The sequence below is a fragment of the Schistocerca nitens genome, chromosome 7 (assembly GCF_023898315.1).
Source record: "Schistocerca nitens isolate TAMUIC-IGC-003100 chromosome 7, iqSchNite1.1, whole genome shotgun sequence".
Classification (NCBI taxonomy): domain Eukaryota; kingdom Metazoa; phylum Arthropoda; class Insecta; order Orthoptera; family Acrididae; genus Schistocerca; species Schistocerca nitens.
The window spans coordinates 237,790,057-237,812,784 of NC_064620.1; the positions used below are offsets into that span (position 1 = coordinate 237,790,057).

General features: G+C 39.9%; 1 protein-coding gene across 2 annotated transcripts in view; it reads left to right on the forward strand.

Annotated features, from left to right (window-relative positions):
* LOC126195049 (uncharacterized) overlaps positions 1 to 8,650 on the forward strand; it is a 51,107-nt gene extending 42,457 nt beyond the window's left edge. The window contains exon 4 of one of the 2 annotated variants that reach the window (XM_049933495.1): positions 7,522 to 8,171. The gene's annotated coding sequence lies outside the window, so the exon portion shown is untranslated. Of the gene's footprint in view, positions 1 to 7,521; positions 8,172 to 8,195 lie in introns of those variants that run through there. The other variant, XM_049933494.1, reaches the window with a different exon arrangement.
* The last annotated feature ends 14,078 nt before the right edge of the window (positions 8,651 to 22,728 follow it).

Below are 22,728 nucleotides of genomic sequence, written 5' to 3' on the forward strand. Positions count from 1 at the left end.
CTGCGATTAAGTACATGCCAGCATTACATATCAGCAGTTCGTGAACAAATTTGACAAAATCATCTTTGCTACTTTTATGGAAGAGAAACTCTTACCAACAGCATGAAAAGTGCGTCATTAGGTAACATCGTAAAAAACGTTACAAAGGTAGTCTTTAGTCAATAATCAGAACAGAACACAATTGTAACCAACAACTGGTGTGGTGCAATATCAACATGAAACCAATATGAGTAATAAGTAAAATATAAGCGTGAAGGAAAAAGTTCAGAACCATCACAAGAAAATGTACATAAGTATCACAAAATGTATTCAAATAACAATAGACGAACATGTAATAATTTTATCATGGTTTTAAACTGATAACAGCTGGCAGTTGCACGATCTAACACTAAGTTAAAGACTATTTTAAAAAACTCGCCTTTTATTGTACAATAGTTCTTTCATTTCAGGTTGTTGCCACCAATCTTAGCTCACCTAAACGATTCTGTTATGTCATTTATTACATGTTTGTCTATCGCAATTTGACTATATTTTGTGATGCTAATGTACATTTATTTTGTGATGGTTGTGAACTTTCTCCTTCACACTTATATAGTATTTTACTTATTACTCAAACTGATTTTATGTGTATATTGTACCACACGAGTTATTGGTTACAATTGTCTTCTGTTTTGATTATTGACTAAAGACTACAGCTGAAACGTTTTTTTTTTTTTTTTTTTTTTTTTTTTTTACCGTGTTAGCTAACGACGCACTTTTCATGCTGTTAATATGAGTTCCTCTTCCATAAAAGTAGCAAAAATGTGTTTGTGTAAAATTTGTTCACAAGCTACTGACATGTACTTAATCGCAGTGTATAGAAGTTTCTAGAGCGACTCTTTGACTTGCTTTCTAAGATCAAGGCTTGCGCCACCTGCTGGCCATCATTTACCTATTTGATAGTTCAGTCGCCACACCCAGTTTGGCACGGGCTCTATTCGATAGACGACGGCACAGTCAAACGTGCCTACAGGAGATGAGATTTGTGTTCAGTTTATGTTCTCACTTTCATGAGCTTTGGGCTAAAGTTTGATTTTTATGTTAGTACGATACTACTTGGAATTTATGTATATTCGAATACTTAAATGCACACTTATGTACATTTTCTGTAATTAATTTCTTGTACACTTCATGCCACAGCTTCACTCTGACGATGAAATATTGAAACGCGTAACGCTTAATAAAGAATTGTCCGATCAAGACCTTTCTATTTTTCAAAGTTCTACACCTCTTTTGTCGTCAACCAACAGAGTATACAGTTTAGACTTTTACAGTTCGTACACCATACACTGTCTGATCAACAGCACCCTGACAGCTGTTAGTGGATATTAGTGTGGGTGTGTCCACCCTTTGTGGCTTCATGTATGGATAAATTGGGGATGTTCTAAATTCTGAGAAACACAGGGAAAAACGGGCGATATACAATATGTTGTGTACATAGTTCTGCATGGTCAGCGCGTACACAACGTTCCCAATAGAGTGCGCCCCGCTAAGCACAACAGCGCAGGCGCAGTGCTCGTCTGTCTTCGCACTACGAGATGGCGCTGTCTTAGAGACGGACCAAATTCTGCTTCCTCCGATCCGCGTATTAATATGTAATGCAGCCAATGAGATTGCTGCTAACGTAGAACCTTTTCTCCTCGCAGATCACACTCGCGCAGTGATACCTGAACGTGTGGGGTATTATAACGAGGGTACAGACCTCCAATTAGTCAGTCTGCATTAGTCTGCATTTGTCTGCACCAGTCTGTACAAGTCTGCATTAGTCTGTACCAGTCTATAGTCAAGTTTCAGTCTGCGCCTAATAAGATTATCATATTCCTGTACATAGCCATGAAGAGAAATGTATAGACACTTTGTCAAGTATCAGAGATATGTGAGAATAAGATTAACGTACCAAGACCAAAAGAAGTTCAGATTGTCAATTGTAAACAGCATCCAGAATCAAGTTACGTAATATCTATGCTTTTTATTATTTTAATAAATGTGTGTGAAAATTAATCAAGTTCTGTTTAAAGTTGGTCACCGTCAATCTGCTACTCTAAGCGTGCAAGTGGCATTTCTATCGTCTGACCTAACGGCAGAAGATAAACACGCCACAACAAGACCATGAGACATATTGCTGACACTCGCCTACTTCATTAGAGCGACAAGTCAAATAATCTGATGGTGTGTGTACCGAATGTCTTACAGTACGCACACCACACAATATGTACAAGAGCCAAGAGGGAGCAATAACAGTGGAGACCAAGAACGAAGTGCTCGGATTAAAAATGGTGTGAGGCAGGAGTGTAGTCTTTCGCCCCTACTGTCCAATCTGTTCACCAAAGAAGTAATGACAGAAATAAAACGTAGGTTCAAGAATCGAATTAGAATTCAGTATGACAGGATATCACTGATAAAATTCGCTAATGACATTGCTGTCCTCAGTGAAAGTGAAGAAAAATTACATGATCTGCTGAATGGAACTAACAGTGTAATGAGTACAGAATATGGATTGAGAGTAAATAGCAGAAAGACGAAAGCAGTGAGAAGTAGCAGAAATGAGTGCAGCGAGAAACTTAACCTTAGGATCAGAGATAGCGAAATAGATGCAGTTAAAGAATTCTGCTATCTAGACAGCAAAATAATCAATGACGGATGGAGGAAGGACATAAAAAGCAGACCATCACTGGCAGAAAGGGCATTCCTGGCCAAGAGAAGTCTACTAGTATCAAACAAAAGCCTTACTTTGAGGAAGAAATTTCTGAGAAGGTACGTTTGGACTTCAGTATTGCAGTATTGTATGCTAGTGAAACATAGACTGTGGTAAAACTGGAAAGAAGAGAATCGAGGCATCAGAGATGTGGTGCTACATAAGAATGTTAAAAATTAGGTGGACTGGTAAGGTGAGAAATGAGGAGGTTCTCCGAAGAATCGGCGAGGAAAGGAATATATGGAAAACACTGATAAAAAGAAGGGGCGGTGTGATAGGTGTGGAGCTCAACAGCGAGATTTTCAGTGCTCTTCCGTGGTACTAGAGGCCCCTGTAGAGGGCAAAAACCTTAGAGGAAGTCGAAGATTGAAATTTATCCAGGAGATAATTGAGGGAAAAAAAGGCTGAGGAAAAATTCGCTTATATTTCGCTTGACCAAGGTATTTAAAGTAAAACTGAGCGTTTTTCTTAAGAGTGAAGATGGCAGCTGTGGTAATAGTGCAATGTTCTCCGTGTGTATGTGTGGGGGTGGAGGTGAAAGGTAGGGAAGAGAAAACTGGCTGGCTATGAGAGACAATGTGTGGGCGACATTTTATTGATATAGAGATGGAATACAATGGGGGTAGGCATTTAGGAGGGAGGGGGTAACCCATTATACATATCTCATCAGAAGAATCCAGACGCCTTTCAGTGGACATTAATATGGTGTGTGGCCACCCTTCGTCTTTATGATGCCTGAAGGGATCCAGGAGCGAAGTAGATGCTGTAACTCATCCCAAAGGTGTTCCGTTGGGTTCACAGTAGGACTCTGGGCAGGCCAGTTCATTTCAGGAATGTTACTTTCCTCAAAACATTGCGTCACAGACGCAACTTGATGACAGGGTGCATTGTCATGCTGATACAAACAATTATTGTCTTCAAACATCCTTTTTTGCCGTCATTCTTCCGACTGATTTGTGGTGCCCACCACAGATTCTGCTCCAGTGCCACCCTTTTCATCCTCTTAGAGCAGTACTCAATTGCTTGCTGGATGCATTCCAGTCACTGTCTCCATCTACGGTTTCTTCCCTCTACAGCTCCCTCTAGTACCAATGGAAGTTATTCTCTGATGTCTTAAAAGATGTCCTATCATTCTGTCCCTTCTTCTTGTTAGTGTTTTCCACATATTCCTTTCCTCACCGCTTCTGTGCGGAACCTTTTCATTCCTTACTTCATGAGAGCAACTAACTTTCGAAAATCGTCTATAGCATCACAACTCAAATGCTTCGAACCTCTTGTGCTCCATTTTTCCCACAGTCCATGTTTCACTACCATATAGTGCTGTGGTCCAAACGTACATTCTCAGAAATTTCTTCCTCCAATTAAGATGTATGCTCAATATTGCTACATTCATTTGGCCAGGAATTCCCTTTTTGCCAGGATTAGTCTACTTTTTATGTCGCTCTTGCTCTGTCCGTCATGGGATATCTTGCTGCCTAAGTAGCAGAATTCCTTAACTTCATCTACATCGTGATCATTTCTGTAGTTACGTTTCTTGGTATTCTCATTTCTGCTACTTCTCATTACTTTCGTCTTTCTTCGATTTACTCTCAGTCCATATTTTGCACTCCTTAGACTGTTCATTCTATTCAACAAATCCTGTAATATTGTTAATCTTCACTCACTCAAAAGATACCGGTAGCAATGTCATCAGCGTATCTTATCTTTGACGTTCTCTCCTCGAATTTTAATCCCACTCTTGAATCTTTCTTTTGTTTCTGTCACGGCTGCTTCGATTTATAAATTGAACAGTAGAGGCGAAAGAGTACATCCCTGTATCACACTCGTTTCAATCCGAGCACTTCGTTCTTTGTCTCCCACTCTTATTGTTCTCTCTTGGTTCTTGTACACATTGTATATTTCCCGTCTTTCCCTACAGATTACCCTAATATTACTCAGAATTTCGAAAGTCTTGCACCATTTTACTTTGGCAAACCTTTTTTTCCAGGTCGACGAATCCTATGAACCTTCACATTCTGCAAATCCAAACCTTTCCATCGGATTGCCACAGCTGTATCGTGATTCACTGCCCAAAAGCACTCATTTCCAGTCACCCATTGTCTAGTAGCGTCACTCTTTACATCGCCTCAGACGTCGCTTATCCGGGCCGGCCGAGGTGGTCTAGCGGTTCTAGGCGCGCAGTCCGGAACCGCGCAACTGCTATGGTCGCAGGTTCAAATCCTGCCTCGGGCATGGATGTGTGTGATGTCCTTAGGTTAGTTAGGTTTAAGTAGTTCTAAGTTCTAGGGGACTGATGACCTCAGATGTTAAGTCCCATAGTGCTCAGAGCCATTTGAACCATTTGTCACGTCGCTTATCATCTAAAACAGAAACATGTGGCTCGTGAGAAACTGCTCGACCATTCTAACCCATTTCTTTTAGTTCCTCACGTACAGTCACTGCGCTAACTGCACTGCTGGTAGCATTTTGGAACTCACCAGTAATTTTGTCGACTGATTTCATGCAGTTTATTACGACCTCCCTCGGCATTGGTTGACAGTCCCTGACGGTACTATATGAGGTCTTCTGGTCTTTGTTTAACTGTGATTGTTCTTTAGTGTTTCCACTCCACAATGACATCACCAACAGTCAACTTGGCCTGCTTTGCAAGGGTGGAAATGACGCTGACGGAATTGTTACCAAGGTGACATCCAATGACTAGTCCACACTCAAAAGCATTGAGCTCTCTTGACCGACCCAATGTGCTGTTACTCTCCATCTATCGGTAACACAACACTCCCTGCCTCCTTTTATACTCAAATGGGAATCTCTGAAGGGAAGACGACGTTTTTCTCGTGATACGTTACCGAGAAAATTAAGAGAACAAGTGTTGGAGGCTGACTACAGAGCAAGTACACTATCGCCCATACATTACATGTAAGGATGGGAACACAAGATAAAAGAAATGAGGCTCTTACGGAGGCATACAGACATTCGCTTTTCCCTTGCCCTGTTTGCGAGTGCAAAAGGAAAGGAAACGACTGGCAGTTGTACATGGTACCCTTCCTACAGACTATACAGTGGTTTGTAGTGTATGTATGTAGGTGTAGATGTATATCACCCTTATTTCTGTGTGTAATGATAGATAATGAAAGCCATGGTGAAGGATATGGTTCAGTTGTATTAGTCCAGGTTGATAGTGGGTGAGAGGGCAGTGCTCTTTATAGATGACTGTTGGGGATGGTGTGAAGATTAGGGGTGTTTGAGAATATGGCACAGGAAATCTGTTTGCAAGCTAGGTTTAGGGGCTATAGGTCCATGAAGGCCCTGGTCAGACGTTCAATTTATTGGGTATGGGCCTTCTCGTTAACATTAGATATGGTGCCAATGGGAAGGTGGCATGATGGGTTAGGGAGGGCAAGATGCAATGAAAGAGAGAGAAGAAGTTGAGGTTACCAAGAACTGAAGACAGGGTGTCTTGAACGTGGTCCACCCCTAAGACTCAGATACAAAGGAGGCCCCACCCCTCACATCCCCTCAGCATCCAATGTAACCTTGGGCTGGACTAACTGAACAATATCACCCACCAAGACTTTGATTTTCTATCATCATGTCTAGACAAGAGACATCCTACTCAAGATCCTTCCTACCCCTCCTAAAGTGCTGCTCCATAGCCCACCAAACCTACATATCACTGTGGAAGGCCTGGTGCAAGACTTACCCAATCCATCCTTCTACTTCAGTCCTGTCAGAGGCTTATCCTATCCCATCACAGGCAGAGTCACCTGCAAAAGCAGTGGTATCATATATCAACTCCACTGCAATGACTGCACAGAGTTTTGTGTCACTATGAAACTAACCAGCTGTCCACCAGAATGAATGGCCACTGCCAGATTGTGGCCAAGAACAAAGTCCATCATCCCAGTGGCACAACATGAATCTGAGCACAACATGCTTAAGGTCAATCCATGCTTCACATCTTGGTCCATGTGGATCCTTCCCTCCACCACCAGCTTTTCTGAACTATGTAGAGGGAAGTTATCCTTGCAACAAAACCTTCACACCAATAACTCCTCTGGCCTCAATCTCTGTTAATACTCTCTACCCAACAGTTTCCTTTTCCTCTGCTCAGTCTCTCCCTCCCAGTCAATATTTCCATATCACCTTCATCATGCACTGTACCCCACCAACATATGAGTCACTTGCCAATTTGGTGCACCTGTCACCCCTCTCTCCTGTATCCTAGGTGGCAAATTAGCTACCTGCCTCTGAGCCACTAGCTACCCACCAACAACCCCTGTTCCTGCCTCCCACTCCTCTCTCACTCCAACCACTCTGCCCTACACAAACCCCACCTCACACTAGTCTACCTCCAGAGACGCAATCCCAGCACTGTGTGTCCAGTCGGCACAATTTAGGGGCACAGGTACATTGTGCGTGTGTGTGTTTGCATCCATACATGTGTGTTTTGTGTGTGTCTTGGTACTCTAGCTTTTCAAAGGATGAATTCCAAAAGACATCAGGGTTTTTTTCTTTATTTTTTGTTTGTTTTTTTCTCTCTTTTGTGTGTGCCTGTCAATGACTCAATGCTTCTGCTATGGAATGAGTAGTCCCCCTTACCCCAAATTTTGCGTGGTGAGTGGTCCTGTTACCCTAAATTATATATTTGCATAAAGTAATATAAAAGCAATTCCCACATTTGGTAGTGTTAGTGTTAACATTAATCACAACTTGTTGTTAGTATACTTTACACAAGAGCCAGTTGGTGGCTGATTCTGTCAGTTAATGTGTAAATTAATTTATTCCAGATCCCTCAAAGCTTCCCTTCATGGTGGTATTTATAAAACATGATGTGTGAATAAATGAATGACTAATGGAAGTTTGTTGAAGACTTTTGAACTATAATACTGATCCTTGCTCTGAACGTTAAACATTTAGACAAAGTTTACATGCATATTATTTCTGTGCCTTGTCATTGTGTAAATCACAATTCAAATAAAGTGATTTTTGTTATTAGTGAAAAATGTCATATTGAAGTGAATGTGATGGGATGTTCATTGCAGTCTTCCAGGATAACAACAACCATGTGAACAGTTTCCCTGTGTTCCCAGCAAATTTCAGATGTTACTTTCAGGATTACTCTCAAAGTAAAAAATACTATTGGTGTTTTCTCTGTGTAGCTGAATGGTTAAATTTGAGCTGTTCCTTTTGCATTGATGTGTAGTGCTATGTTCATTTGAAAGCAAATTTCTTCACAACAGGTACAGCTATTTAATCAAAAGACACCAAAACTTACAGGAACAGCAGAAAAAAGAAATTCTGTAAATTCTCTTTCATGACATTTATCGCTCAATGTAAATTAACTTCAAAGAAACTAGGTATTAGTGTTGTGGCTGATTTGTGTTTTAATATATCAATTTGCAACATATTTTAAAAAGAGAAACAATGAAAAATGTTTGATTAATCTAATTTAATCTTCCAGTTTTTCAGTTTCTGTCAGTAACAGCTGCAGAGGATGCCACTCATCAATATAGCTTGTTTGTGGGAATATTACAACTTATCTATATCACTTATTCACAGGCAAAATTATAGTGTAAAAATATATAACTTGAAACATTTTTTCACCTTTGAAAAACTGTAGCTTCCACATTTTTACAAACAATTTACTCAGGTGTCATATTAACAACCATGATAAAAATGATATGTAAGTAATCATTATAATGTGAAAAATCATTATAGCCTTGAAAGTGAATCACTAATTAGTATTAAGTTATTTCTTATTTTACACAGCTTTGTATTAAATATATTTATTTCAAAGACAAATACAAAAGTGTGGTTGCAACGTCCAAATTTTTTACATAAACATTGTCAATATAATCATTATATTGTTTAATGATTACAATTATGATGTATTTATCAATATATTAAATGAAAATATTTTCTTATTAAATTTTATATTGCATATATGTCCTTAAATCTGTGCAGCACATAGTGTCTCTTGAATATAATATTTTATAATTCTGCTCTTACATGTTCTGCCATTTCCATTAAAAAGCTGTATACATGTAGTTCCATTCATATTGCTATAAAACTTGTAAATGGCAGACTAAAATATCCAAGTGATAGTGGAACACCAATTGTAATTCTGTTTTAATTGGATAGACACCATCACTATCCATATAATCTCATTCATTTGCAATGTTTTCATTGTATAATTTTAGGGTGCCAGTAAGTGATTTCTATAGAAAGAGCTGTGAATAACTATAGAGACATTTGAACTAAAAACTATGAATATTTCATTACACCGAGTACAAAACCAGCTTTATAAACAAATGTTCCTTCTACATATTTCATCAAAATTTGAAGCCTCTTAACCAAACAGGAACATGTTCTACTACTAGCCTAAAGAAAAATTAATTATATACCTGCAGACATCTCATGTTTAGCATCATTTGCTTGGAAATCACTATAACTGAATGTATAGTATATGCATTGAGGATCAAAATCTTGTATCTTGTTAATGTGTAGTAAAAGGAAAGAGAGTGTATGAACATACACAAAAGGAAGATGCAACTCCTTCATCCAAATTCATAATGAGTAATATGAGAAACTTCTATTTGAACTTTGTACCAGACTGTTTGATTTGGAAGCATACAGACTAATAATGCTGTCTGTTTCCCATAATTCTGCTAATAAACTGTTTTTCTAAAACTTTCCTTTGACTGAATAATGAAACGATTGAAGGTAACAACTCACTATATGCAAGGGTCATTCAGTATTAGAGAGACAAATTGGTCTGGGAAAAAAAAACTGTTAGTAGGGCAAGTTTGGTACTTTTACGGATTTAAGTTGGCATCACTGGGATGAGCCCTGATTAGCTGATGTATCAACATTGTTTTGTTTATAACCTCAAAAATAGATTTCAAGATGGCGAGTCCACTGAAACGTCCACGTTAGTTGACCAACATTCTGTTATTCTTTTTTACTTGCTGAAGGTGAGGAACCAGTGAGTATATATAGTAGAATGTCTTAAGTTTATGGTTAAGGTTGTATGAATTGTGCAAAATTTTACAAGTGGGTAGAGCAGTTCAAAAATGGTCACAACTCAGTGACTGACAAACACCGTTCTGGTCGACCAGTTGCAGTTTCAACTCCCTCACTTGAAAGTCAAACTGATAACATCATTCATGCTGACCGTTGTGTGACTGTGGAAATGATAGTTGATAAGGTTCAAGTTAGTACTGGTACAGTTCATAACATTATCTGTAACAAGCTGAAGTACAGCAAAACATGTGCAAGATGGGTCCCAAAGGAGTTGACATAGCTACACAATGAAACAAAGTTGAGCATGTGCACAAAGCTAAAGGAACATTATGAAAGAGAAGAAACTTGGGTTTACTATTAAGAACCAGAATCAAAAAGACAAAGGATGGAGTGGAAGCACACCAACTCACCCATCAAGAAAAAATTCAAAACCTAAGCATCAGCAGGAAAAGTCACATTGATGTTGTTTTGGGATGCTGAAGGTCCAGTTTTTTGTGATTATCTCGAAGAGCAGTGTACAATGTACAGACAATACTACTCGGATTTGCTTTTAAACAAGGTGAAGCTAGCCATGAGAGAGGGACATTGTGGATTTCAGAGGAGAGGTGTGATTCTCCAGCAAGACAATGCACATCTTCATATTGCTCAACTAACGCATGAAACCATTGCAAAAATGGGCTTGGAAGTACTGCCCCATCACCTTACAGTCCTGATTTAGCACCTAGTGATGTTCATTTGTTTGCTGCACTGAAGGAGGAAGCATTACATGGAAAGAGGTTCCAGGGCAACAATGACATGAAAAAGTTTGTGGGAAATTGGTTCAAACATAAAGATAAAGAGTTCTGTGCAGCCAGAATAAAAACTCTTGTAGCCCATTGGAACAAGTGTATGAATGTTCAAGGGGATTATGTTGAAAAGTAGAAAAAATATTGTTTTGTAAAAATAAACACTTTTTTCTCCAGACCAATTTGTCTCTTTAATTATTGAATGACCCTCATAATTAAAGCACTGCATGGTCATGTGCACAAAAAAAAAAAAAGATTCAAAAAGTTGTTAAGCTTTCAGATGATGTCCTTCTTCAGGACTAACTAGAGTTTGGAGCATGAAAAAGAAGGGTCAAGGTCAGATACACAGCAACAAGTTGAAATGAACCACATGACTTGTAGCGAACTGCATGTCAGTGATTTTCTTGTCTTTATTCTATGTAAACCATGCTATTTACTTAATACACACTGTTCATTTCAGTCATAATGTTCAATGCTGAGTGGTTATTTAGCTCTTGTCATATTCATTACTAGTGACAGGAAGCAACCATGCCAAGTGCTGTACAGATGAGAAAGAGGAGTAATGTTCTATCTGTGCCACTCCTTTCAAAGACAATCTTCCACTGAACTTGAGCTGGAGCAGTGTATGTACATCATTGCCAAATATCATGAGTGAACCGCAGAAGTTTGTGCAGTTGGGTTTGGTGAAGCTATTGTGTCTATCTGAGCCCGTTGCCAAAGTGTTTTCAAATCACTATGCAATCACAAAATTGAAGAGGATGACCCACAAAAAAGTTTCCTGATTCATAAAATACAGTATACATGCTACTGTTGAATACCTGACAGTAGAAAAATTAGTTTTGCATATGGAAGAAGTTGAAAATTTTAATAGAAACAAATAGACGTTGTTGTAAATACTGAAAGATGTGGATTTCAGGAATCAGAAAACAAACTATGGGAGGAAATTACTTACGGTACATAGTAATATTGTACATGCAAGGAATCTGTTTTTGATAAGAATGTTATAAATCAAAAAAGCTTGCAGGGATCAAATTTATTACATAGATGAAACTAACTTCAAGCTCTCTCTCTTAAGCACACACACACACACACACACACACACACACACACACACACATATATACACACAATATATTATTACACATTCATAAATTCTTCTATAGAGCAGCGGAAGTTCTCAAGCAGATATGATTTCAATTTTTATCTGGAGTTAATTTCACTATCTATTAAATTTCTTACATCACTGTGTTGATAGTCAAAAACGGCAGCTAAGTAATGAAAGATTTGTCTGACCCATGAAAGAATGCCACAGAAATTGAATATAGATGCCAGTGATCCCACAGAAGCCTACTTACTTTTCTGTCTGGGTGCCAAAGGGTTCGACAGGCAACAACTGAAATGTAACAATAAGAACTGTTTATTAACAAAGAAACAGAACCCAGTGGAGAATCCACACTACTTGATTTCAGACTGAAACATCCATCCCTGATGATGCCTAGAAGATGCTCACAATGACAAGTAAGTTGGAAGTGTGGGTCTCTTGAGGAGTGTGCCCAAGATAAGTCCCTGCAGTTGCACTATCCTATGTGTTCTCAATGGCTCGGTTGAATAGAGTGTCTGCCATGTAAGCAGGAGATCCCAAAGTTTGAGTCCCAATTGACACACACATTGTCAACTGTCCCCATTGATATTTATCAACCTCTGTAAGCAGCTAATGGTCTGGATTTCATTGTAATTTCATTCTGGGTTCAAGTCCCAGCTTTGCATACAGTTTTAATCAGTGTGCGATTTGCAGGGGGGGATGGGGGGGGGGGATTTCCCCCCCTCTGCATCAGACCATCCCCTCCTCTGGTTTTAGTTTATGCATCCCAACCTGGGATGTTTATTTCCCACGCACTGGAGTAAAACTTTACATATAATTTAAATTTGTGGAGCCGAACACTGAAAGTTTTTAATAAGTCTTACTATTAATATGTTTCAGTTTTCGGTCATCAGAGTAAGTACAGCTTTTCACAAATGTGTCTCTACTTTTTGAATTCCCCTCGTATAGCTGTATGTAGATGATTTTGTAAATAACCTTTACCTATAATGTACTTTTTAAAGATATAACAAGGGATGGCTTTTCTGATAGTGCATACGCGTGAATAGTGAGTTTCGGCATTAACATCTATTTATAAATAGCTGTTTAACCATGCGTAACGCCACGGTCCAAGCTAGTAACATATATAATTCTACTAACCCCCTAAGACATCCCCCCCACTGGTAAAAGCACAAATCGCACCCTGGTTTTAATCTTCCAGGAGGTTTCAGAGCAGTGCACACGCCACTACAGATTGAAAATACAACCTTGGAAATAAGGAATCAATAAATCTGATCATTTGATGAAACTGTTTGTAAATGAGAACTGTTCAAAAACAGTTGCATAACATAATTTAAATGTAAACACTCAAATGCAAGTTCAGACGCTTTATTCCCCTTTGAGAATTTTATATGCAATCATTGCTACCAAACAAAACAGTTGAGTAATACTGTAGTCAGTATATATAATAATACAAGACAGCTACACTGCATAATTAGATAAATTATATTAACAATATTCAGTTATGTAATAGATCACCTACAAGAAAATGCACTACATTATTAGGTGCATGATACAGACAATAAATAATTAAACAGTTATGTAAATGAAAATAAGTACAAGAGAGTAATAAAATAAATACACAAGATGATGCAAGATTATACAATACTGTCTTGTCTATGTTGTTTGTTGTTGTGGTCTTCAGTCCTGAGACTGGTTTGATGCAGCTCTCCATGCTACTCTATTCTGTGCAAGCTTCTTCATCTCCCAGTTCTTACTGCAGCCTACATCCTTCTGTACCTGCTTAGTGTATTCATCTCTTGGTCTCCCTCTACGATTTTTACCCTCCATGCTGCCGTCCAGTACTAAATTGGTGATCCCTTGATGCCTCAGAATATGTCCTACCAACCAATCCCTTCTTCTAGTCAAGTTGTGCCACAAACTCCTCTTCTCCCCAATTCTATTCGATACCTCCTCATTAGTTATGTGATCTACCCATCTAATCTTCAGCATTCTGCTGTAGCACCACATTTCGAAAGCTTCTATTCTCTTCTTGTCTAAACTATTTATCATCCACGTTTCACTTCCATACAAATACTTTCAGAAACGACATCCTCACACTTACATCAATACTTGATGTTAACAAATTTCTCTTCTTCAGAAACGCTTTCCTTGCCATTGCGAGTCTACATTTTATATCCTCTCTACTTCGACCATCATCAGTTATTTTGCTCCCCAAATAGCAAAATTCCTTTACTACTGTAAGTGTCTCATTTCCTAATCTAATTCCCTCAGCATCACCCGACTTAATTTGAGTACATTCCATTAACCTTGTTTTGCTTTTGTTGATGTACGTCTTATACCCTCCTTTCAAGACACTGTCCATTCCGTTCAACTGCTCTTCCAAGTCCTTTGCTGTTTCTGATAGAATTACAATGTCATCGGCAAACCTCAAAGTTTTCATTTCTTCTCCATGGATTTTAATACCTACTCTGAACTCTTCTTTTGTTTCCTTTACTGCTTGCTCAATATACAGATTGAATAGCATCAGGGAGGGGCTACAACCCTGTCTCACTCCCTTCCCAACCACTGCTTCCCTTTCATGTCCCTCGACTCTTATAACTGCCATCTGGTTTCTGTACAAATTGTAAATAGCCTTTTGCTCCCTTATTTTACCCCTGCTACCTTCAGAATTTGAAAGAGAGTATTCCAGTCAACACTGTCAAAAGCTTTCTCCAAGTCTACACCTTAATCTTTCTTCTAACGAGGGAACCTCCCCATCGCACGCCCCCTCAGATTTAGTTATAAGTTGGCACAGTGGATAGGCCTTGAAAAACTGAACACAGATCTATCGAGAAAACAGGAAGAAGTTGTGTGGAACTATGAAAAAATAAGCAAAATATACAAACTGAGTAGTCCATTTGCAAGATACGCAACATCAAGGCTCAATGAGAGCTCAGGAGCGCAGTGGTCCCGTGGTTAGCGTGAGCAGCTGCGAAACGAGAGGTCCTTGGTTCAAGTCTTCCCTCGAGTGAAAAGTTTTCTTTCTTTATTTTCGCTAATTTATGATCTGTCCGTTCGTTCATTGACGTCTGTGTTCACTGTAATGAGTTTAGTGGCTGTGTTTTGCGACCGCACCGCAAAACCGTGCGATTAGTAGACGAAAGGACGTGCCTCTCCAATGGGAACCAAAAACATTTGATCGCAAGCTCATAGGTCAACCAATTCCTCCACAGGAAAACACGTCTGATATATTCTATATGACACTGGTGACGGCATGTGTGTCACATGACAGGAATATGTTGTCGACCCACCTAACTTGTACAATTGGCGAATGGGTAAAAAGATTCTTCTACCTTGCCAGATTTAGATTTTCTTGTGGATGTGATAATCACTCCCAAAAAAGTGATGAAAACATAAAAGTTTGTCACATAAACTGAAAATAAAAAATTAAACTTTTCACTCAAGGGAAGACTTGAACCAAGGACCTCTCATTCCGCAACTGCTCACGCTAACCACGTGACCATGGCACTCTTGAACTCACATTGTCCTTGATGTTGCCTATCTTGCACATGGACTACTCAGTTTGTATATTTTGCTTATTTTTTCATAGTTCCACACAACTTCTTCCTGTTTTATCGATTGATCTGTGTTCAGTTTTTCGAGGCCTATCCACTGTGCCAACTTCTAACTATATCTGAGTGGGGTGCGATGGGGAGGTTCCCTTGTAAGATAAGTTGTAGGGTCAGTACTGCCTCAGATGTTGCAACATTTCTATGGAGTCCAAACTGATCTTCCCCGAGGTCGGCTTCTACCAGTTTTTCCATTCATCGGTAAAGAATTCGCGTTAGTATTTTGCAGCTGTGACTTATTAAATTGATAGTTCAGTAATTTTAACATCTGTCAACACCTGCTTTCTTTGGGATTTGAATTATTATATTCTTCTTGAAGTCTGAGGGAATTTCGCCTGTCTCATACATCTTGCTCACCAGATGGTATTTTGTCAGGACTGGCTCTCCCAATGCTGTCAGTGGTTTTAATGGAATGTTGTCTACTCCCGGGGTCTTGTTTTGACTTAGATCTTTCAGTGCCCTATCAAACTCTTCACGCAGTATCATATCTCCCATTTCATCTTCATCTACCCTTCCATTTCCATAATATTGTCCTCAAGAACATCACACCTGTATAGACCCTCTATATACTCCCTCCACCTTTCTGCTTTCCCTTCTTTGCTTAGAACTGGGTTTCCATCTGTGCTCTTGATATTCATGCAAGGGGTTCTCTTTTCTCCAAAGGTCTCTTTAATTTTCCTGTAGGCAGTTTCTATCTTACCCCTAGTGATATATGCCTCTACATCCTTACATTTGTCCTCTAGCCATCCCTGCTTAGCCATTTTGTACTTACTGTCGATCTCATTTTTGAGACGTTTGTATTCCTTTTTGCCTGCTTCACTTACTGAATTTTTGTATTTTCTCCTTTCGTCAATTAAATTCAGTATTTCTTCTGTTACCCAAGGATTTCTTCTAGCCCTCGTATTTTTACTTACTTGAACCTCTGCTGCCTTCACTATTTCGTTCCTCAAAGCTACCCATTCTTCTTCTACTGTATTTCTTTCCCCCATTCCTGTAAATTGTTCCCTTATGCTCTCCCTGAAACTCTGTACAACCTCTGGTTCTTTCAGTTTATCCAGGTCCCATCTCCTTAAATTCCCACCTTTTTGCAGTTTCTTCAGTTTTAATCTACAGTTCATAACCAATAGATTGTGGTCAGAGTCCACATCTGCCCCTGGAAATGTCTTACAATTTAAAACCTGGTTCCTAAATCTCTGTCTTACCATTATATAATCTATCTGAAACCTTTTAGTATATCCAGGGTTCTCCATGTATACAACCTTCTTTCATGAATCTTGAACCAAGTGTTAGCTATGACTAAGTTATGCTCTGTGCAAAATTCTACCAGACGGCTTCCTCTTTCATTTCTTAGCCCTAATCCATATTCACCTACTACATTTCCTTCTCTTCCTTTTCCTACTGTCGAATTCCAGTCACCCATGACTATTAAACTTTAGTCTTCCTTCACTATATGAATAATTTCTTTTATCTCATCATACATTTCGTCAATTTCTTCATCATCTGCAGAGCTAGTTGGCATATAAACTTGTACTACTGTAGTAGGCATGGGATTCATGTCTATCTTGGCCACAATAATGCATTCACTATGCTGTTTGTAGTAGCTTACCCACACTCCTATTTTTTATTCATTATTAAACCTACTCCTGCATTACCCCTATTTGATTTTGTATTTATAACCCTGTATTCACCTGACCAAAAGTCTTGTTCCTTCTGCCACCGAACTTCACTAATTCCCACTATGTCTAACTTTAACCTATCCATTTCCCTTTTTAAATTTTCTAACTTACCTGCTAGATTAAGGGATCTGACATTCCGCAGTCCGATCCGTAGAACGCCAGTTTTCTTTCTCCCGATAACGACGTCCTCCTGAGTAGTCCCCGCCCGGAGATCCAAATGGGGGACTATTTTACCTCTGGAATATTTTACCCAAGAGGATGCCATCATCATTTAATCATACAGTAAAGCTGCATGCCCTCGGGAAAAATTACGGCTGTAGTTTCCCCTTGCTTTGAGCCGTTCGCAGTACCAGCACAGCAAGGCCATTTTGGTTAGTGTTACAAGGCCAGATCAGTCAATCATCCAGACTGTTGCCCCTGCAACTACTGAAAAGGTTGCTGCCCCTTTTCAGGAACCACACGTTTGTCTGGCCTCTCAACAGATACCCCTCCGTTGTGGTTGCACCTACGGTACGGCTATCTGTGTCATTGAGGCACACTAGCCTCCCCACCAATGGCAAGGTCCATGGTTCATGGGGGGTTCTTGTCTATACCATAATAAAATTTCCAAAAAGAGAATATGAAAACTATTCTCATAAGACAATTAAAATTTTATATGATATATAACATTTATATATTCTGTTAATGCACTTTATTTGATCTAAGTTATGACGAAAAAACTTTAGGTGTTTAGTCCATAGCCACTATACAAGTGAGACAAACCACAATTTTATTTCATGACAAATTATAGTGTGATGTTATAACAATGTCAAATGAAAATCCTAAAGCAAAGTTATTAATGAAGTTCAACATTTAGAAATGAAAGCACATTTATTACAAACACCAATCTGAAGTAGAAAAGAACTGAACTCCTGCATGGAGAGTGCAACTATTTATAGAGACACTGAATATTCCAGAATGCTGGTGTTTATACAAAAATTGAATATTCCATAGTATAAGGATATTACAAATATAACGTATGTATTTAACAAATACTAACAAAGAGATAGAGGGGCTGGCCAGTACTTACCTCAGCTCAGTACAGCCAATAGATACACATAAAACAGAACTGAAAATTTAAGTTCCTAGCTTTCGGAACAGATGTTGTTCCGAAAGCTAGGAACTTAAATTTTCAGTTCTGTTTTATGTGTATCTATTGGCTGTACTGAGCTGAGGTAAGTACTGGCCAGCCCCTCTATCTCTTTGTTAGTATTTGTTTCACATCTTTATATGAGATTTTCCATTAATCATTAAGGTATGTATTTATTTATTTATTTATTCGTGTTCTGTAGATCTGGTATACAAAAGAATTGCATGGATATGGAATGAGTCACAATATAATTTAATGTATATGGTACTTCAAGAATCTCCCAGAAATGATATGTAATAAATGACAAATAATTTCTGGTGGTCAGGTTTGAGCTAGCAACTTGCATCACACCAGTCCGTGATGCTAACCACTATGTTACACTGCTTGCACTACAGCTTGCAACATTGTTGCCTCTCCAGGAGAAACAGTGACCTGCTATTTCAAAAGTTCCCATTGGAGCCAACTACAGCACCCCAGATCAATATTTTGTCAATGGTCCTCCATTTGGTGGCACTGGCAGATACTCACATTCTGGTGCTGTTATGATGAGCCTTGAATGTAGCACCTCCATTGAATATTCACAACTGCCGAATGGGTCTTCAATTCCCTTGAACCTCTCACCATCAGTCAGCACCTTAGACTGTAGTAGGGCTTCATACAGAGCATGTGGACAATGTACCTGCATTTTTGTCTTCTTGATGAAGGGTCATAATCCTTGCCCTTCATATGTGATGTCCAACAAATGACAAAGGATATGATACAGTCCAAAGCAGTGCTTTAGTAACTTTTCTGATAGGCCCATTTTTCACACAGGCTAAAAATCCATACCCAGTATCCTGGGCTGTATCTCACTGGTTGTTGCTTGGCATTATAATGTCTCTTTCTTTCTGCTGGGTGTCTAGGGTCTGTATGCAAGCCAGTTGCCTTGCTTTTTTTGTCCTGATTATGAGGTGTTTCACACAGTCCTCTTGAGTATTTTCCAGTTGTAATGGTATCAGTTTACCCATTTTTGTTGTATCCTCATGACCATGGAGCAGGAATAACAGTATGAAGTCTGTAGAGTCTTGCTTGTGTTGTATATGAATGTCAGAATGAGCAGTAAGGGATCACAATCTCTCTGTTTGCCATCATAACACATTGAGAACATATATGTCAACATCTTACAAAACACACTGTGAAGCCACTCGTCCATCAGTGGTAGGTAGTTGTCATCCTGTGGGTCATGTCACAACATGAAATCACCTCTAACATTAGTCTCGAGTGGAAAAGTTTTCCACCATAAAGATCATAACATGGTGTGTTCCATGACTGAAATTTATATCTTCTACAAGGAATTTTGCAATTTCCAGGGCTTATAAAATAAATAAAATAAAATAAAATATTAATTATTCATTATGTATTATAGAGATTGGATGTAATTAATATTTGCTTATCTGTAACGTGGACGTTTAATTATTTGGTATCAGACGCTTGACAATGGCTTTTTCGTAAATGTAATGTTATTCGTAGTTGACCGTGAAATGTGATTCAAATAATCGGACTTCATATTTAAATCGTTTCCAAAGACTGCTGCGGTAGGTGCGGACTCAAAATCTAAATCTCAATATTAGAATAATTTGCCAGCCATGTCAATACGTCATACAGAGGTGACTGTCTACTAAACATAAAAAAGTTTACACAGTTACTTAAATCAGATATATTCAACGAATAAGCCTACAGTTAAATAATTCTACTTACTTTCGTAAATATAAATTCTTTACAGAATCGAGTGCCTAGTAAGATTGCAACTCGCAGTGTTCTTATATAACTTCAAATATTGTGGTGTGCCAGTTAATAAAATATACGTGCTTCCCGCACAAGTTGTTCGGCCAGACCTCCTTTCTTCTTAATGAAACATTAGAGTATCGTAATTGTGTTTTGTTTTATCAGCAACACAGCGCTGCAGTTCTGTGCCATAGGCTTTATTTATTTGTCACAGATTAATTATTTAATTAAGATTTCGCGTTTCCGAGGAAACTCACGCACGGCATGCAAATGTGCCTTTATAGGCTTCAGCACTTGGCACAACTTTGGTGATGACATAACAGGTGAGATAGTCAGTGCAGAATGTTAGCCACTGATTCTCATTTGCTGAATTCAGGAACCTCCCCAAGAGGCCAGTTGCAATTCAGTAGAGTGGCACTGCTGCAGGTGGAATTGGTGTCATACTCTGGAGGTAACTGCAGCTCATGCTCCCATCATCATTGTCGTCACCAGTGGCCAACATAGTGTTTAATGGTTCAGAAGATATCTGGCCAGTTATACCTGAGTCTGGTTCTGTCTACAGCCTTCAAAAATCCCAGATGACCAGATGTTGAAGCATCATGGAAGTATTTCAGGATAACTGGCCACAGATGAGCTGGGATAATGAGCCAGTTAGTTACATGTTCCATAGATCACCTGAATCATTCTTTTATCAAAATGATGTGCAATGTGTCAGTTTACAGGACATGTATATGTGATTACTGTTAACAGTCTTCTTCTTCTTCTTCTTCTTCAGTTCACATATTAGGCCAATTGCCTGTTATGGTACCCATTTCTTGCATGGTCTTCCTACATTTCTTCTTCCAGGACATTTATAATTTAGACCCTTTACTGGGAATCTTTCTCCACCCATCCATTCTACATGTCCCTTCCATTTTCTCCTATTTTCTTTTACTTTCTTATTTATGTTACATGTTCCTAAAGGTTTCCTTGCATCTTAATTACGTTTCCAATCTTCCCTTATCCACCTTCTGATTCTTCTTAGAAATGAAACTTCTTGAGGCTATATTCTACTTTATTGGCATCTTGTTGTTGCCCATGCTTTACTTCCATACTTGGTATTACTATTGTTTTATAAAAATTCAGCTGGGTTTCTTTCCTGGCTTTATTCTGCAAACATTTTATGATAGTTCCACACAGGGAGGTAAATTTAGTTAATGTTTGGTTCACATCATGGTTATATTCGTAAGTGGTGTCGCATCCTAGCTATTTAAAATGTTTTACTTGCTCCAAGATTTTATAATTCAAGGCTATTTTGGATCTTATTGGCTGTCTACCATGAACTGCCATCATTTTTGTTTTATCTACTGAAATGTTAGACTGTAATTTGAGGCTCTCTGCTGCAACTTATAAACTGTCATTTGAAGGTCATCTTCATTCTCTGTAATCAGAATTAGGTCATCTGCTTATAAAATTAAATTCAAGCTTTCGCAACCAACGGTTGCTTCATCAGGAAAGAGGGAAGGAGAGGGAAAGACGAAAGGATGTGGGTTTTAAGGGAGAGGGTAAGGAGTCATTCCAATCCCGGGAGCGGAAAGACTTACCTTAGGGGGGAAAAAAGGACGGGTATACACTCGCACACACACACATATCCATCCGCACATACACAGACACAAGCAGACATTTGTAAAATATATATACACTCCTGGAAATGGAAAAAAGAACACATTGACACCGGTGTGTCAGACCCACCATACTTGCTCCGGACACTGCGAGAGGGCTGTACAAGCAATGATCACACGCACGGCACAGCGGACACACCAGGAACCGCAAAGTTGGCCGTCGAATGGCGCTAGCTGCGCAGCATTTGTGCACCGCCGCCGTCAGTGTCAGCCAGTTTGCCGTGGCATACGGAGCTCCATCGCAGTCTTTAACACTGGTAGCATGCCGCGACAGCGTGGACATGAACCGTATGTGCAGTTGACGGACTTTGAGCGAGGGCGTATAGTGGGCATGCGGGAGGCCGGGTGGACGTACCGCCGAATTGCTCAACACGTGGGGCGTGAGGTCTCCACAGTACATCGATGTTGTCGCCAGTGGTCGGCGGAAGGTGCACATGCCCGTTGACCTGGGACCGGACCGCAGCGACGCACGGATGCACGCCAAGACCGTAGGATCCTACGCAGTGCCGTAGGGGACCGCACCGCCACTTCCCAGCAAATTAGGGACACTGTTGCTCCTGGGGTATCGGCGAGGACCATTCGCAACCGTCTCCATGAAGCTGGGCTACGGTCCCGCACACCGTTAGGCCGTCTTCCGCTCACGCCCCAACATCGTGCAGCCCGCCTCCAGTGGTGTCACGACAGGCGTGAATGGAGGGACGAATGGAGACGTGTCGTCTTCAGCGATGAGAGTCGCTTCTGCCTTGGTGCCAATGATGGTCGTATGAGTGTTTGGCGCCGTGCAGGTGCGCACCACAATCAGGACTGCATACGACCGAGGCACACAGGGCCAACACCCGGCATCATGGTGTGGGGAGCGATCTCCTACACTGGCCGTACACCACTGGTGATCGTCGAGGGGACACTGAATAGTGCACGGTACATCCAAACCGTCATCGAACCCATCGTTCTACCATTCCTAGACCGGCAAGGGAACTTGCTGTTCCAACAGGACAATGCACGTCCGCATGTATCCCGTGCCACCCAACGTGCTCTAGAAGGTGTAAGTCAACTACCCTGGCCAGCAAGATCCCCGGATCTGTCCCCCATTGAGCATGTTTGGGACTGGATGAAGCATCGTCTCACGCGGTCTACACGTCCAGCACGAACGCTGGTCCAACTGAGGCGCCAGGTGGAAATGGCGTGGCAAGCCGTTCCACAGGACTACATCCAGCATCTCTACGATCGTCTCCATGGGAGAATAGCA